The sequence below is a fragment of the Lemur catta genome, chromosome 5 (genome assembly GCF_020740605.2).
Source record: "Lemur catta isolate mLemCat1 chromosome 5, mLemCat1.pri, whole genome shotgun sequence".
Lineage (NCBI taxonomy): Eukaryota > Metazoa > Chordata > Mammalia > Primates > Lemuridae > Lemur > Lemur catta.
This window is the reverse complement of record NC_059132.1, coordinates 91,216,431-91,232,589: the sequence shown is the minus strand read 5'-3', so window position 1 is coordinate 91,232,589 and position 16,159 is coordinate 91,216,431. Positions and strand designations below refer to the sequence as shown.

At 34.5% G+C, this 16,159-nt stretch overlaps 1 pseudogene; it reads right to left on the bottom strand.

Moving 5' to 3' along the window:
- Positions 1-9,702, bottom strand: part of LOC123638824 — a 101,188-nt pseudogene extending 91,486 nt beyond the window's left edge.
- Between the last annotated feature and the right edge of the window lie 6,457 nt (positions 9,703-16,159).

The following is a 16,159-nucleotide window of genomic DNA, read 5'->3' as shown; positions in this document are numbered from 1 at the left end:
TAGGATTACAGGCGTGAGCCACCACACTCGGCCATCTTATAACTTCTTGAATTGAGATTTATCTTGAGTTTAAATGTTATCCTGTAGCTACTGAGAAGCTATTAAATGATTTTAAGTTGAGAGTTGATATTATCATGTTAGAATGATCACTGGGGGTTGTGGAATAGAAGACAGAATAGAGGGATGTGACTAGAGAATGGGAAGTTGACACAAAGGATTTTTGAAAGTGCCGGTCATGATATGAAAAATACTTAGACTAGAGTAACTGCAGTGGTCATTGAGTAATTGAAACAGAAATTTACACATTTTTAGGATGTAAATTTGATAAGATAGTGTGATTCAGTAGGTGTCAATCTCCCTCCTAGATTTCCAGCTTATCATATTGGGTAGGTAATATAGATTTACTGAGATATGAAACATAACAAAGAGCAAGATTGGAATAGAATAGAGATGGGGCAGAGACAATGAATTCATTTTTCACATAATAATTTTATGTGCTTGGATCATTGGAAAATGACTTTTAAGAAGTATCTGTTTATGACTGGCCTGTATTGTATAGTTGTGCGGGGTATAGTGTTGGGCAGTGTACCACCTGGTCAGTCATACAGATTGAGGCAAGTAATTCAGTTTCAGTTTTGTCTGGAGATACTTGGATATAAGTAGTATTTGAATCTGTGTTTACACATAAAATTGTCCTGATATAGAAGAAAGCCCATTGGTATTTTAGAGGCATACAGAGGAAAATCTTAAAAGAACCAACATAGCATCAAGAAGGGCAAATTGAAAAGGAGGAAAGAACAGTCAGAGATGTCAAATTCCTCAGAAAGGCCAATTAAGAAACATACTAAAAGTATTCACATGGTTTTAGCAATATGCCGGTGTGTTGCATCTCTGTCACTTTTTTTTCCTATTAGGCTTTAAAGGAATAAGACCTAACCCTGTGGTATTCCATGGAATGAGGAAGAATGGGATATCTTTTTCTTGTTATCACAGTTCATGGAGAAAATGGACATGAGTTGGAAAAAAAGTCCTGAAATGTCAGCCAATATTAAGTGCAGGGAAGGCAATCCATGGTGAGGTGCTGTGAAAATATCCTGACCTCTGAGTAAATACATGACTCAAGGATACACAGAGACGTTGAGCAAGATAAAAAAAAACCAAAAAAACAAAACAACAAAAACAACAACAAAACTGATAAATCAAAGAATACTAGGTATAAAAAGAGGCAAAACTTCTCTTTTGAAATTCATGGGGTGATGTGCAGGAAGCATACCAGTTTTTAAATTTCCACATCGATTTGTGAGTTCATGTCAGAAGGCTGGGTAAGGAGTATGATTCACTGAGCAACACCCTTGAGAGTGAGAGTAGAGCACAACACATGTCATTGTGCAACCTGGCATCAAGGCTTCTGCCATCTTGTTAGTTAAGAGAAATAATGTGAACAACATGCCTTTCTAATAAGACAGAGAAGGAACCTGAGAAAAGGTGTTAACTGGGTTTATTAGTGAGTGTTCTCCAGAGTAAGTTAAGAGCAAATGGGATGGATGGATAGGTATGTAAATAGAGACTTATTTTAAGCAATTGGCTCACCTAATTGTGGAGGTTGGTGAGTTCATAGGGCAGGTCAGCAGGATGGAAATGAAGGCAGGATTTTTAGGTTATGGTCTTAAGGCAGAAGTCTTTATTTGTGAAACCTCACTTTTTGCTTTTGAAGTTGCTCTTAAGGCCTTCTACTGATTGCATAAGGCCTACCCACTGTATTCTTCTTTACTGAAAGCCAATTGATTGCAAATTTTAACCACATTTACGAAACACTTTCACAGAAACATCAAGACTGGTGTATTTCCAATCCAGTGGGCACTATAGCCCAGCCAAATTTACATAAGACCAGCCGTGACACTGGGTACAGATTATGGTATTGCAGTTTCATAACTGTTGACCTCAGGCAAGATGTTAAAATGTCTATGCCTTAGTTACATCAGTGAACTAACTTATAATGAAACCTTGTTACAATAACATAAGTATTGTAACAGTCACTTCCTCATGGAGATATCCTAAATATTTTAATTATCTATGTACCAATGGTATCTATTGTTCATTTTTCACTATTATATGATACAAAGCTTAAACCATGATTTCTACATTGGAATAATTCCCCAAATGATGCCATTGAAAAATGATTGTGGCAAAAAAGGTAAACAGACACAATATAGTGTTTAAATACCTTCACATTTAATCAAGAAAAATAAATATGTGAATAACCATTTAACTAAAACAAAGCTAAACAGAAGAAATCAGAAGGAAGAAAGAAATAAGGCAGAAATTAATGAGTTTAAAAAATATATGATAAAACCTTATAAATTTAGGAGCTACCTTTTCAAGGAAAGAGGTAAAGTAGTAAAGTATTGAATGCAATTAATTATAACAAATAAATAGGAATATTAAAAATAGCAATGATAAGGGAGTTGAAAATACAGAGGAAAGGCATAAAAATTAACCAAAGCCATGCATAATTCTGTGGTAATAAAACATTCAAATATAAATAAAATGGATGTTTTTCCAACAATGTCTAATTTGTCATAATTGTTCAAAAAGGAGGGACACTGAAACTGTACAATAACCATAACAGAAACTGAAACACTTTCAGAATAAATTAGTATCAAAAAGATGCTGAGCTTATGGTACCATCCCTTTAAAAGGCTACTCATAACACCATTAAAATGTAATATTTTATTTTCTTCATGGTAAAAGAGAGATGTGCCTCCTGTATAATCAATGAACTGGATGATCCTGAGAGTTAATGTGATTATGAATTTAAGTCAGCAGAAAGAAGTTAAAGGTCTTGGTAAGCAGAAAAACTGTTGTTTTATTTGTTTGCTTCATTTTCCATTGGCTTGTATAAACAAGATACCATGCAGTTGAAGGTCATACTCATCATTTTAGATGTTTATAAATATTACTCACTTTTAGTAATCTACAAGTGCCCTCAATAATTTTGTGGTTCATTTAGTCATGAACTCCGATACAATGCTTTTTAGAGCAAATTACTCTAACAGAACTTTTGGTAGCTCAAACGTTACTTTTAATGCCCATTAAAGTTTGGAATTATGTCAAGAAAGTTATCAAGTATACTCAACAATAATGTATAATCAATACATTCAAGTAGGTATTTGGTAATCCTTTTCTTTATAAAATATAAATTTTTATGTTTTATTAAAAGCACATCTAAATTTCTCGAGTAAGCTAAAACATATTTAAATGCTTAAACTTCAATTAATATTAATAAATATAATAAAATAAATTAAATCATTTTCAAAAAATGTGGTCTTTGAAACTTTTAAGAAACAACTTATACATCAAATAAAAGCAACATTCTGTTAGGTAGTGTTTGCCTATATTTAGGAATTTATAGAACTTTCATGAAATATATCTTTCTAAATTTTTTAAAAGAAAGATGTTCAATGTCAAACCCAGTGCACATTATTATAATGAAAAGATTTGTTTAAGTCAACATAGATTTAAAGGGTAGATTTAAGTCAGCAACTCTAATAGTGTCTGCCAATATGTAGGAGTTATAGCCCAGTAATTTCTTTTATAATGAAAAATCAACAACTTTTCCTCATTCTAATTGAAGCACATCTAAGCCGCATACACTTTTATACTTTAACCTGCTGTTATATATTGTCCAGATTAAAACTGCTTTTGAAAACAGTTGAATTTACCCATACTTACAGTGTACAGTTAAATATGCCATTGTCTTCTCATTATAAGATATCAATTATAACCTAAATGCTGAAGAATCTACTAGTAGAAAATGAGGCAATTGCAATGTTGAAGTCATAGGTCAATAATCAAAATGTAATTTTTAAGAATTTTTATTAGTACCTAATAAAAATTCAATATGTTTAGCACACCCACCAAATTACATTGATATTTTTAAAACATTACCTGTATACCTCAATAATTTTGCAGATATTTTAAGTGTGATTCTAAATATTGATGCCAAGAAGGATGCATCTGTATTATAGCAATCACCAAAAAGCACATTTACTAGTAAACATTTTAATACTTTATAGTGCTACTATTATTTGAAAATCCACACCTAATTTCATGATCCAAACTCCTATGGTGATGTTTAAATTAAAGCAAGCTTTCTAAGGGCCTTCCTTTTTGGAATTCCCATTCACCCTGCAAATTCCCCTGAAATTATTGCTTCTTGGTGTTTTATATATTTGGTTGAATTTTTTTATGATATGCTTCTGTACACCTAAATAAATTTTTTCATTCTAAGGAAGAAGAAGTTTAGTAGGACTTGTAATAGACCCAGACATTTTTTAAATCATAATTATCTAGTCTACAGCCAAGCAAATCTCTCAAAAGAAGTGAATTTGAGCCTGGGTATTTGAGGGAAATGGATGGTTAGATACATTACCTCCTTATTAGTCTACTAAAGCCCTAAAAGTGTGGTTATGATTATGGGTTGAATTGTTTCCCCCTAAAATATGTTGAAGTCCTAACCCCTAGTACCTCAAAATATAACCTTATTTGGAAACAGGGTTATTGCAGATGTAATTAGATAAGATGAAGTCACATGGGAGGAGGGTGGAGCCCTATACAATGACTGGCATCCTTACAAGTAGATGACCACGTAAAGTCATTGAAACACAGTGAGAATGCCAAGCGAAGGTAGAGTCAGACAGAGTGATGCACGTATAAACCAGGGAATTGCCAGTCCTAACCAAAAGCTAGTCCTAACCTTTAAAGGAAAGAATTTTAACAGAAGAATATATAGTAGAAATTTTCTTGAGAAGATGGTATATCCCAAACCTTCCCATAATCCATCCACATGATCCAATCAAAATAGTTATCTTTGGTAACTTTATTAATTTCCCAGGGCTGTGATAACAAAGTACCATAACCAGGTGACTTCAAAAGTAAGAGAAATTTATTCTCACAGAGTTCAGGAGGCTAGAAGTCCGAAATCAAGGTTACAGCATGATTGGCTCCTTCTGAGAGCTCTGAAGGATAATTTGTTTCATGCACAAAATTATTAAAAATGTTGGGTTTTGGGGTCTGAAATGCCAGTTCTTGGTGCACTCATAGCTGAAGAATTACCAGACACACCAAAGTCAGGCAAGCACAAAAATGAGGTTTTTTGAGGAGAGAAAGATAAGATTATAGAGCAAGAGCAAAATATAGGTATACAGAGCAAGATACATACGCCACAGATGATGACTAGACCCATTGCTGTAGCAAAAGAGGGCAAAAAGTGAAGGCTTGGTTATGGTCTGGGTCTTGTTTTATGGTGCCCGGATCGGAACCTCCTCGTGGCTCAGACGTCCCCATGAAACCACTGTGATTGGACAGTTGGGAGTTATATGACCTGATTCTTACTATGCACGTGGATCTCCCATGAACCTTTCTGAAAGCTGGTTCTTCTAGGTCACTTTCCAGACTCTATCGTACCTGTACTGCTTGGCCCACTGGGCTAGAAAGTCTTCTGCATTCTTTTAAAGTTAGTGCACCTCAGGTAGGGCAGTCACTAGGGACAGGTTTAAAGTGAGTTGACGCCAGGATGGAGCCCACTTTTGTTCCTATGAAACCTGAAATCCCTTGTTATCTACCTAAAAAAATATTGTATAAAATTATCTTCAGACTTTGTATATGAGGTGTTTATGAAACATAAATAAATTTCAGTTTTAGATTTGGCTACCACTCCCAAGATATCTAATTATACATGAAAATATTCTAAAATTTGAAAAAAATCCAAAATCTGAGGCAATTCTAGTCCCAAGCATTTTGGATAAGAGATAATGAAAATAATCAAAATATTTTATCCCAAAATATATTTCTTTGACAAATTTTGAGATGGCTGCTCAGAGAGCCAGCAAACAGAAGTGACCCTGCAAAGTTGTCTTTTGTGGGGGAGATTTGCATTGTAGAGTATCTGCATTGATGCAGTCAGGTTTTCTTTGAGGCCTTTGCTTGTCTGGATCTAGGAAAGATTAACTGAGAGTCTGACACCTTTAAAAGTCTGAAAGAAACATTTGCCATCTATTTTCTCTGAGGGTTGCAACCTTTGAAGTTACATTTACATAAGAATGCCACCTTTGTTAGCCAGGCTGCACTTTCTCCCTTCCATAACCTGTTTTGCCATGGGCCAAACCACCATTCTTTCTGCAACCTCAAGGTAGTATATAAGCTTCTGCACTCTGTTGAGAGTGGGGTAATCACTCTATGATTTTCCTCTGTGTACACGTTAATAAATTTGTATGACTTTTCTCCAATTAATCTGTCTTTTGTGAGCTGATTTTTCAGCAAAGCTTCAGAGGGTGAAGGGGAAGTTTTCCCTTGGTACCTAAAATACTCAACCTATATTAGTTAATATTTGAACTTTATTCAGCTGGTAACCAACAGAACCAGTATTCAAATTCACAGATATAGGACTTTGTGGTTCTTTACCATTCCATGCAACAACAGTGCTATTCATAAAACTCAAGTCTCCACCTCCATCAAGATATATTCTCATATATAAGTAAAAAGAACTGACTTTGAAGATGCTTAATACAGTCATGTATTTTAGTTGGATTTTAATGTGATGTTCCCTCTTTGTGACATGTGGAATTGGAACAGTGAATTAGAAATATTTGATTTTTTTTAGTACCAAATAGAAAATGCTCATAGGTGGGAAAAGATCAAGGGATGCTGTTGTAATATTTATATTGACATAAAAAGATTGTTTTATTCTTGTCCTTTATTAAGTTGATATTAATGTAATTGGCAAAATGAAAATGTAAACCTGCTAGTAGTTACTTGTGTTGCAAATACTTCAGTAATAAAATGCTACTTCGTAAACAGAAACCAGACAATATTCCCAGATTAAGTGTAAATTATAGGCAAATGTGAAATAAAATTGTAGATGAGGATTACTAAAAAGAATTGTATGATTCTAAACAGTGTTAAGAAAGCTGACCTGAACACTTCATTGTAGAACATGTTTTTCATCTATTGAGCATTAGTGTGGAATCTAGGTAACTCTATAACAAGACCATGTGTATTTGCTTTTGAATTACTATCTGATCAACTTGGTATTTTTTGATGCTAATGAGATTGCACCAACATTTACCCTAACCGGCCTTAAACAAAACAGAAGACTCATGAGGATGAAACCCAAATTTTGCAAATGTTAAAGGAATAAAGCATCTGCAAAATATTTTACATAAACATCATAGAACATATCCCAGAAGGCATTGTTTGAAACTCCAAAACGTTTGTTATTCATATCAAAATGAATAGCATACAGTACATTCGGGACAGCAAAACATATTGCATTCTAATTCTTCTTGTACACCCTAGATTTTCATATAAAAAGGAAATACAGCTTTTGTAGGTCAGCTGCTATTTTGGATCAAGCATAATATTTCTATCTATAACATGATGTATTTACTTTACAGATCAAAGAGGTTAATTGTTTTATGAAAATTATAAGATTATACATGAGATGGAAATTCAGTTCTTACAAATAACAGAGCAAATTCCCTTTTATTAAATTTTATGTTCTTTGTTTCTAAACAGAAGCTGCTACATATAGGTACATATATGATAATCATCTTCTAAAACTGTTGTAAGCTGCTGCAATTTGTTAACTATAAATACATTATTTTTGCAAGGGATACATACATTCAAAATAAAAATTATTTATGCTTTATTTTTAATCCAATCCTGAGATCACTTCTCTGTGAACAATAAAACAGTTTAGTTTCTGGCTAATAAAAAAGATCATTTATTTATTTATCTATTTTTAGTGTGAGAATAATAGAGACTGAACCACCTTTTAAAAATAAAGCATAAATAATTTTACTTTGAATTTATGTATTTATATTAGTTGAGCACAATACTACTATGTTTTCTTTGATTATTTGTTCTTATAAAATTTTGTTAGTACCATGTTCATCTCTTTACAGAAGAACCCAGCCCACACCCTAGAATGTAGACCTCTGGGAAAGGGGCAGTGCTCCACTAAACAAGCTACAATGCAGGGGCAGATCCTAGGAAGAGAACAGAATTGTCAGAGTTCCAACCAAAGGAAGAGATTAGTTAATGATGGGCAATGTTGGGGAGATGGGTGGAGGAAAGGAGAAAAAGATCTGTTAACCTAAGGATACTACAATCCTGAAAGGAGTGCCTTCTAGAACAAAGGTAAAATCACTAGGACAGATCTGTTGGGGTTTTTCTTTTCCTCTTATAGTAGGATGCTGATCTAATAGGGAAGTTTTGAAGTGTGGAGTGGGAAAAAAAGAAAAGAAAATGAGATTTTAATTTCTGAAATAACAGTCATTTATCCATTGAATACACCATTGTATTATGCAAATGAACCTTTTGGAAAATTTAGACACAGAAGGGAACTAGACAGTTTCCCCCCTGGAGAAATGAAAAGCTTTTTGGCTTTTAAGTCTTTGATAAAAGGCATACATAATTCTTGTGTCTACTGTACAGAACACTGATGCTAGTGAGATTTCCAGTTCTGAGTTACTAACATTCTGCAGTCCAGACAGGACTCAACCATCTATCTTACACCTGCATTACATTACAGGACTTAAACACATAATCCAAGAATTTCTTACACTAATTTATACATTTTTAATTGGTTGCATATATTAACATATAAGATTCTTTTCTGAGAAGCATTACGTAATTAATGGATATTACAAAAAGATTTGATTAGTTAAAAGTAACAAGCATTAAGAGATACATACAAAACTCTGCCTGATCAGACTGGGTGTGAGCTTGTAATGAAGCATGGGGCGCCAGTCTTAGCAAGGGGTAGCCTTCAAAAAAAATGGGGCTGGTGGGGAGACCATTAAAAAGATCAGATAACTAATTAGACACAGGTTAACTGTAAGCAGTTCTCTCTCTCTCTCTCTCCAGTGGACAAAAAGAAAAAACATACGATGCCGACTCCGCAGCAGGATGATATCTACAATAGACCTATGCTGCTGCCATCCACAAAAGCTCATGTAGTGTGCGGGCTGACCACAAGGAGCACAGGCACAGGCTGCAGACTGCTTATGTCTGTGTGTGTGTGTGGTTTGTCTGCAATGTGTGAGGAGTGACTGTGTTTGGTGCTTGGTGTACAGCTCCACCTCTGTTTCCTGTTTTAAGTGCACTCTGTGCAATCATCTGGAACACCTGATCAATCATCTAGAACACCTGGTCCAGGTTGATGGCCTCCTTGGCGCTGGTCTTGACGTAGGGAATATTATTTTTGTTATAGCACCAGGCCTGTGCTTGCTTTTTGGCCACTTGTCTATTTTCGAGGTCAATCTTGTTTCCCAACACAAGAAAGAGGAAGTTTTAAGGATCCCAGGGACTGGCCTGAATGAGAAACTCATCTCTCCTGCTAGCAGGGGTTTTGAACATGTTGGGGGCAGTCATTTCAAATACCAGAATGCAGCAACCTGTGCCTCTGTAGAAGGTCATGCCAAGAGAATGAAACCTTTTCTGCCCTATTGTGTCTCAGATTTGTATCATGACTAGTTTGTCATGAAGCATCACCTCCTTGGTGAGAAAGTACACTCCTATTATGGCTTGGTACTGATTACTGAATTTCTTGTTGCAATACTGATTCATGAGTTATGTCTTACCAACCCCAGAATCTTCCAGGATAATAACCTTCAGCAACACTTTCTTACTAGAAGTCATCCTTCCAATGAGGCTGTGGCACTGAGGGCTCTGGGCCAGGTGCCTCTTGAGGGCTCCTGGCCTGGGAGGAGACCCAACAGAGGGCAAAGGAAGAGAAGTCCAAGTTCTGGTTCTTGTGGACTCTTCCATGATCTCCAAGTCTCCAGTGCAGCTGCTGCCTCCTTGGGCTTTATGGTCAAGACTGCAGCCCCACTCCCACTCCCACCACCACCACCCCAAGTGGAAGTCACAATACACATAGTCAGTAATATTACCAACACTTCAGTACATGTCCCCAAGGCCAAATCAGTGAGAAAGAAGAACAATGTCAAGCGGTTTGAGGAAAAGGAAAGAGAACTTTATTAATTTACCAGCAAATGAGGAGGGTGGCAGACCAGTGTCTCAAAGAATACCATCCTCCCTTTAAGCAGAAAACCAGGGCTTTTTAAAGGGGAGTTTCTGGCAGTTGGGCTTGGGTTTATTTGACTGGGTCTATTAACTATAATTGGTTGTTTGGTTGACATTATTTCCAGTGAGCATAATCTTGTGACCTTTGTCTGGACAATTCTGTTGAGCCATCTCCTGTGGTTTAAGATAATAGAAAACAAACAGCAAAGAACATTTTTCTGCCCCTTTGATTACTGGTCTCAGGAAGGAATGCAGTTTTAATTTCCAAAAATGGTGGGGGGTTTCAAAGAGGTAACTTGTAAAACATTTTGTTACCTTATATCAAACCTTTATATCTATTACAATAATACTATGGTAATATGAGATTTTAATGCTTAGATCTACTTAAAAATAGCTCAAAGATACATTTAATAGCCACATTATAACATTATGTAAATAGTTACTATTAACTAATTTATAAAAAAATAAGGTTTCAGATATTTGTTAAAAAAAATTCTAAATGAGTTGGAATTCAATTCGTTTTCTTCCAAAGCCTCCATTAACTTATAAGCAAAGTGTTAAATATTATTTACTTAAAAAGTGAAACCTAATTCAATAGACACTGAGATCTTTAAATTTAAAAAGATAGTTATAAAAAATATTTTTGTATTAATACATGAAACATAATTTACAGTCAAATGTGGTATTTTAAATAATGTGATGTAAGTATATATGTTAAAAGCAGCATGAAGTATATCCAAAATACAGCATTTGAAACAGCTTATTCATTAGTCCTCATTCTATAAATAACTATAATATTTGCTACATTAAATAATATAAATAATAAGCAACACTCCAGAAGTAGCTATGTAAATAATTTAAATACCCCACAAAAGAATTGTTAATTAGCATTAATTAGCATCCTGTCTTCTCCACTCTCCAAGGTCTAAGTTTTTGATTCAACCAAAAGATTGGCTGATCTAACTCAGATTTATCTTTGTATGTACTTAAGAGTTTATGTAGTATGTTGACATGCTTGAGAGTTGGTACTCTTTCCCTAGCTAGGAGAATAGGTTGTGTACTTGTGTTTCCCTTTTCCCCTTTGTCTAATAAGTGTTTGCATTTTGTACATTTGGCAGATTTTAGTCAAAGATTTCATTCTATTATACTACACTCACTACCACTCAACTATAGTTATGGGAAATTTCTTTCAACTTCTACTTAACTCTAATTGCTGAAAATCCAAATACATTTAGGTCAATTTGAAGCAGAAATCAAAGGTAAGGGAAAGCAAAATCCTAGTGAAGCCTTGCAATAGCAATGGGAGATAAATTAGGATACTTCATCTTGGAAAGTCAAATGAGAAAGAGTTTATGAAAATTGCCTTTCCCCACTACAAAAACAATTACTTGATACGCTTTTCAATGCGAGCATTGGAACCATCAAATGTGGGTTAAACAGTTTAGAATTGGCTATTGGACTATGCCAATACAAAGTCCAACTAAGCAATTCTTTCTCTTTTGTGCCGGTGTGTGGATGGGGCAGAGAACTTTTACTGGAGTTGGATGCTGGCTCCTGAAAAATAAGAAGCTCCCTTTTACTTTATCCTATAAGAAATTGAGCTCAGGAGCAGCTCTTCCTGTGGGGGAAGGGAAAACCTCCTTTCCAACCTGGACTTTGTTAGGCAACTTGAGCTTCTGATGTCATTTGGGGCCACCCCTGCTTGTTCTCTTCATAAATTTTGAAAATCATCTCTGTAGTTTTAATGAGAAAATAATGAGTATTGTGTCCACATTATAGAGGAGAAGGGCTTTCACGGTGCATTAAGAGTGGGGATTTTGTTTTTATGTAAACTCTTTTCTCAGATAAACTGCTATCTTACAGATAGCAGTCTGGAGTTCTAATGTTAGGTCCTAAGTACATAAGTGAATTTGTGGTGTTTCTTCCCAAACATCTCCCTCTAGTATTTCTGTGCAGTACATGGGAATATAGTAACCTGGAGGACAGAAATCTGTGCAAGCCTGTGATGGCCCTTTTTGCCTAGATGGAGCATGGAGCATTCTTCCCGCTCTGGGATTTTACCATCTCACAAGGCTCAGCCTGGGGATCATATCAGAAGATGATAGGGTCCTTTCCATGGGACCTTCCAGTCTCTCTCTCCTATAATCAGTTCTCTCTGTTTACTGATCCCCCACCCCCACCAGGCTTACAAAAATCTATTTCATTTGGGGATGGAAAGGCTACATAAAAAAGTCATGAAGTTGTTTATGATATTTCCTCTAATATTTTTGTTTATAAATCAAATCCTCTCTTTTACCTAAACCGTATTGCTTAGGTACACGAAAGGCTGAAATTCACATGTTTCTTTGAGGCAATAAGCCTTGGGAAGTTCTATGTTTAAAAGAAATTTGAGTTGTTTCCACATCTTTGTAATTGTGAATTGTGCTGCTATAAACATTGGAGTGCAGATTCCTTTTTTATAGAATGTCTTTTTTTCCTTTGGGTAAATACCCAGTAGTGAGAATCCTGGATCAAATGGTATTTCCACTTTTAGTTATTTAGGTATCTTCATGCTACTTTCCATAGAGCTTATACATCAATAGATGAGTGAATTAACAAAATGTGGCATATGTATACCATGGAGTACTACTCAGTCATAAAAAAAAATGGTTAACTACCTCTTGTATTATCCTGGATGGAGCTGGAGCCCATTCTTCTAAGTGAAGTATCACAGGAATAGAAATACAAACACAACATGTACTCTCCATTAAATTGGTACCAACAGATCAACATTTACATGCACATATGGAAGTAACATTCATCAGGTATCAGGCAGGTAGGAGGGAGTGGAGAGGATGAGTAAATTCACACCTAATGGATGCGGTCCCCACTGTCTGGGGGATGGGCATGCTTGTAGCTCTGACTGGCTGGTACAAAGGCAATTTATGTAACCAAAGTGTTTGTACCCCATAATACTCTGAAATAAATAAATAAAATAAAATAAAATAAATTAATAAAAATAGAAAAATAAAAGAGATTTGAGGACTGAATAATGGAACTGCAGGGAGAAAGGTAATAAAAGACATTTACATAGTACTTTTTAGTGAATGGCACTGCTTAATGCATTGTGTATGTGTATTTACAGCAATTTGAATTTCATATAGAAACTTTATTAAAGAAAATACTTTAAAATGTTTGATTACACTTAACAGAAAAAGAAAATTCACAACAATAAAAGATGTTAGTAAAACTATTTTACATGTTAGTCTCTTTTTTGAAATAAGGCAATATTTGAGCATGAAAACAATTGAACTATTAAGAAATAAATTTAAAGAGCAGTCAAGTTCTTGAGACAGACATTCTAGAAAATATAACCATTCTCAATCCTGTGAAATTACTTCACATATTACACATCGTTTAGAAATTGCCTTTCACTATGATGTTTCCCTAAGCTTATATGTTCAAGAATAGAATTTAATAAGTATATATGAAAACAATAATAAAATAAAAACAACTTACCTTGCCTTAGCTGATTTCTCAAGTTACCATCTAATTTCTCATATCTATTTGTTCACAGATTTTATGAAAAACTTTAAGTGAGAAATTAGATAATAATTTTAGCTATTCCCATTTTGACCACCTTATCAGAAAAATCATCAATGGGCACCTGATTTTGATTGCCATATACTAAAGAATTTTTAAAATATACCATGATTTATTTATCCACTTTCTTGCTGAAAGACATGTATACTGTTTCCAGGTTTTCACAATTAAAAAATCATGCAACCCTGACCATTCCTTTACAAGTCTCTATGTCATGTACAAAAGTTTCTATAGACATATGGCTTGGAGTAAAATTTTAGGATCTGCATATATTTTGCTATACTACAAAATTTTAGGAGTTTCCCAAAATGTACATGACTGCCAATGCTATATAGGCATTTTAGTGGTTCCACATGCTCTTTAATACTTGATATTTTCAGAAATTTTATTTTTCATTTTAATGCATAGAAAATGATAATTTAATTTGCATGGCCTTGAATATTAGTGAAAAATTGAGCATGTTTTATATATTTCTTTGTAATACATTTCTTCTTTGAAGTGTTTGCTCCGCTATTTTGTCCATTTATTTATCTTTTTTCTTTTTCTTTTAAGCTTTCTTTATAGATTCTAGAAACTAAAAATTTGTCACTTTTATGTGCTTAAGATGTCTTCTCTAAGTTTGTAGGTGTGCTTTCATTATTTTTTTGATATCCTTTGATAACTAGAATGTCTTAATTTAAATGCAGATGGATACATCAGTGTTTTCCTTTATATTTTTTGCTTTTGATCTTATTTAAGAAATACTTTGTATTCTGAGTTAATATGAAATACTGTCATATTTACTAATCAGTCTTGTAATTATCACAAACTACTATAAAAGTTACATTACAATGATTTTATTTCATATTTTAAAATAGTTTTTTTCCCATTCACAGTAAAGTCTAATATAATAGAGTTGATTTTGTGTTTAGTGTGAGAAGGGCAGTGTACATAACCTAAACATTTATACCCCCATAATATGATGAAATAAAAAAAAATGAACACTTCTTATCACCAAATATTTAGCCCCTTCCCTCTCCTATAGGTAAATTATGACTCTGAAAGGGCTCAGGAAATTTCACCACAAAATATGACTCCTTGGTATAAAGAGTATTTTGAATTAAAGGCTCTTAGAGATCAACAGACTTTGGAAGGGGCTTTCCCTCTATCTGCATAAAACCAGCCGGACCCATCAAAAAGAACAATCTGACCTCCTTTCCCCTCCCCATTGCAGGAAAGAAATATCAATATATTGCAAGAAGGAAGATCAAGAATATAACAAGATCTGGCCAAAATCATTTTAAATGATACGTATCTCTCAGGTTAATTTAATTTCCAAAGAGAACATTTGAAAGTCAATCTGTTTCCCCCTATCCATTCATTCTCCTAAGTATCTATTCATTCTCCCTAGTAACCATTTATTGCCACTCAACAGAATTACCTATATTCCTCCTCTCCCTCTTGCCTCTAAAATGAGGATACATCAACTTCTGGACCCCACTGGGATATTGGGTAATAACTCTGTGATTCTTTCTGTGAGCATGATAAATAAATTTGTAATCTCTTTCTTTTATTAATCTGCCTTATTGTGAGTTGATCTTTCAGTGAAACTTCCAGGGTCAAAGGGGAAGTTTTCCTTTTACCTCACAACCCCATATCCCCATTCCCTATAACCATGGTTTCATCCAGGTATGGCTTTGGCCTATAAGCACAGTATATGCGGGTAGATTATAGTAATCTCTTCAGGTTTGGGAATGAATTCTTGATACAGAATTCTATGAATTAAAAAGAAAAGTTATCTGCTCTACCCTAAACTGCCAATAAACAGGAGTGGGACCAGGATAAGATAATCATAATAAACAGACCCATTCACAGAAAAGGAAAGAATGGAAGGCACACAGCATTCCCTGGTTTATAAAATGCTAAAATTCTGTTCAGTTGTTAAAAGTGATCCAACTCCAGGAGTAGGAAATGCTCCTTGATTAAAACTTGACGTCACTACCGAGAAGTATTTTCCCCTCTCATTTATTCTTTGTGATCCTTACTCCACCCTTTAGAAGCTCTTTCTTTTTTTTCATTTTCTCTATTGACTATACCTGAAGAAAGCACTGGATAATGTGTCCTCCTTGGTCCTCAAGTAGCTTTTTTTTTTCTCTCTTATGGAAGATTTGGGGCCCAGAAATTGCTTTAGAAGTCAGACAGCTATTCTCTTTTAGTCTAAGGTGATGCCTCTTTGAAAGTACACTCTCAGTTAAAAAATTTTGTAAGCTTTTATTAAAAAAATTTTAAATTAGCTTTGTGTTCCAAAACCCATACTCCCAATGGTCTTGAAGACACGCCTTTATCTCTAAACTTGTATTCCGATAATTTGAAAATATACAATTTCCTGAGGTGAAGCAAGTTGTCCTAAGGTATTTTGTCCAATTGAAAGTACTTAATTTTTACAACATTTTAATAACGGGAATGATGACCATGCTATGATTTAGTCTTTGCCATAAGGCTGAGTTTA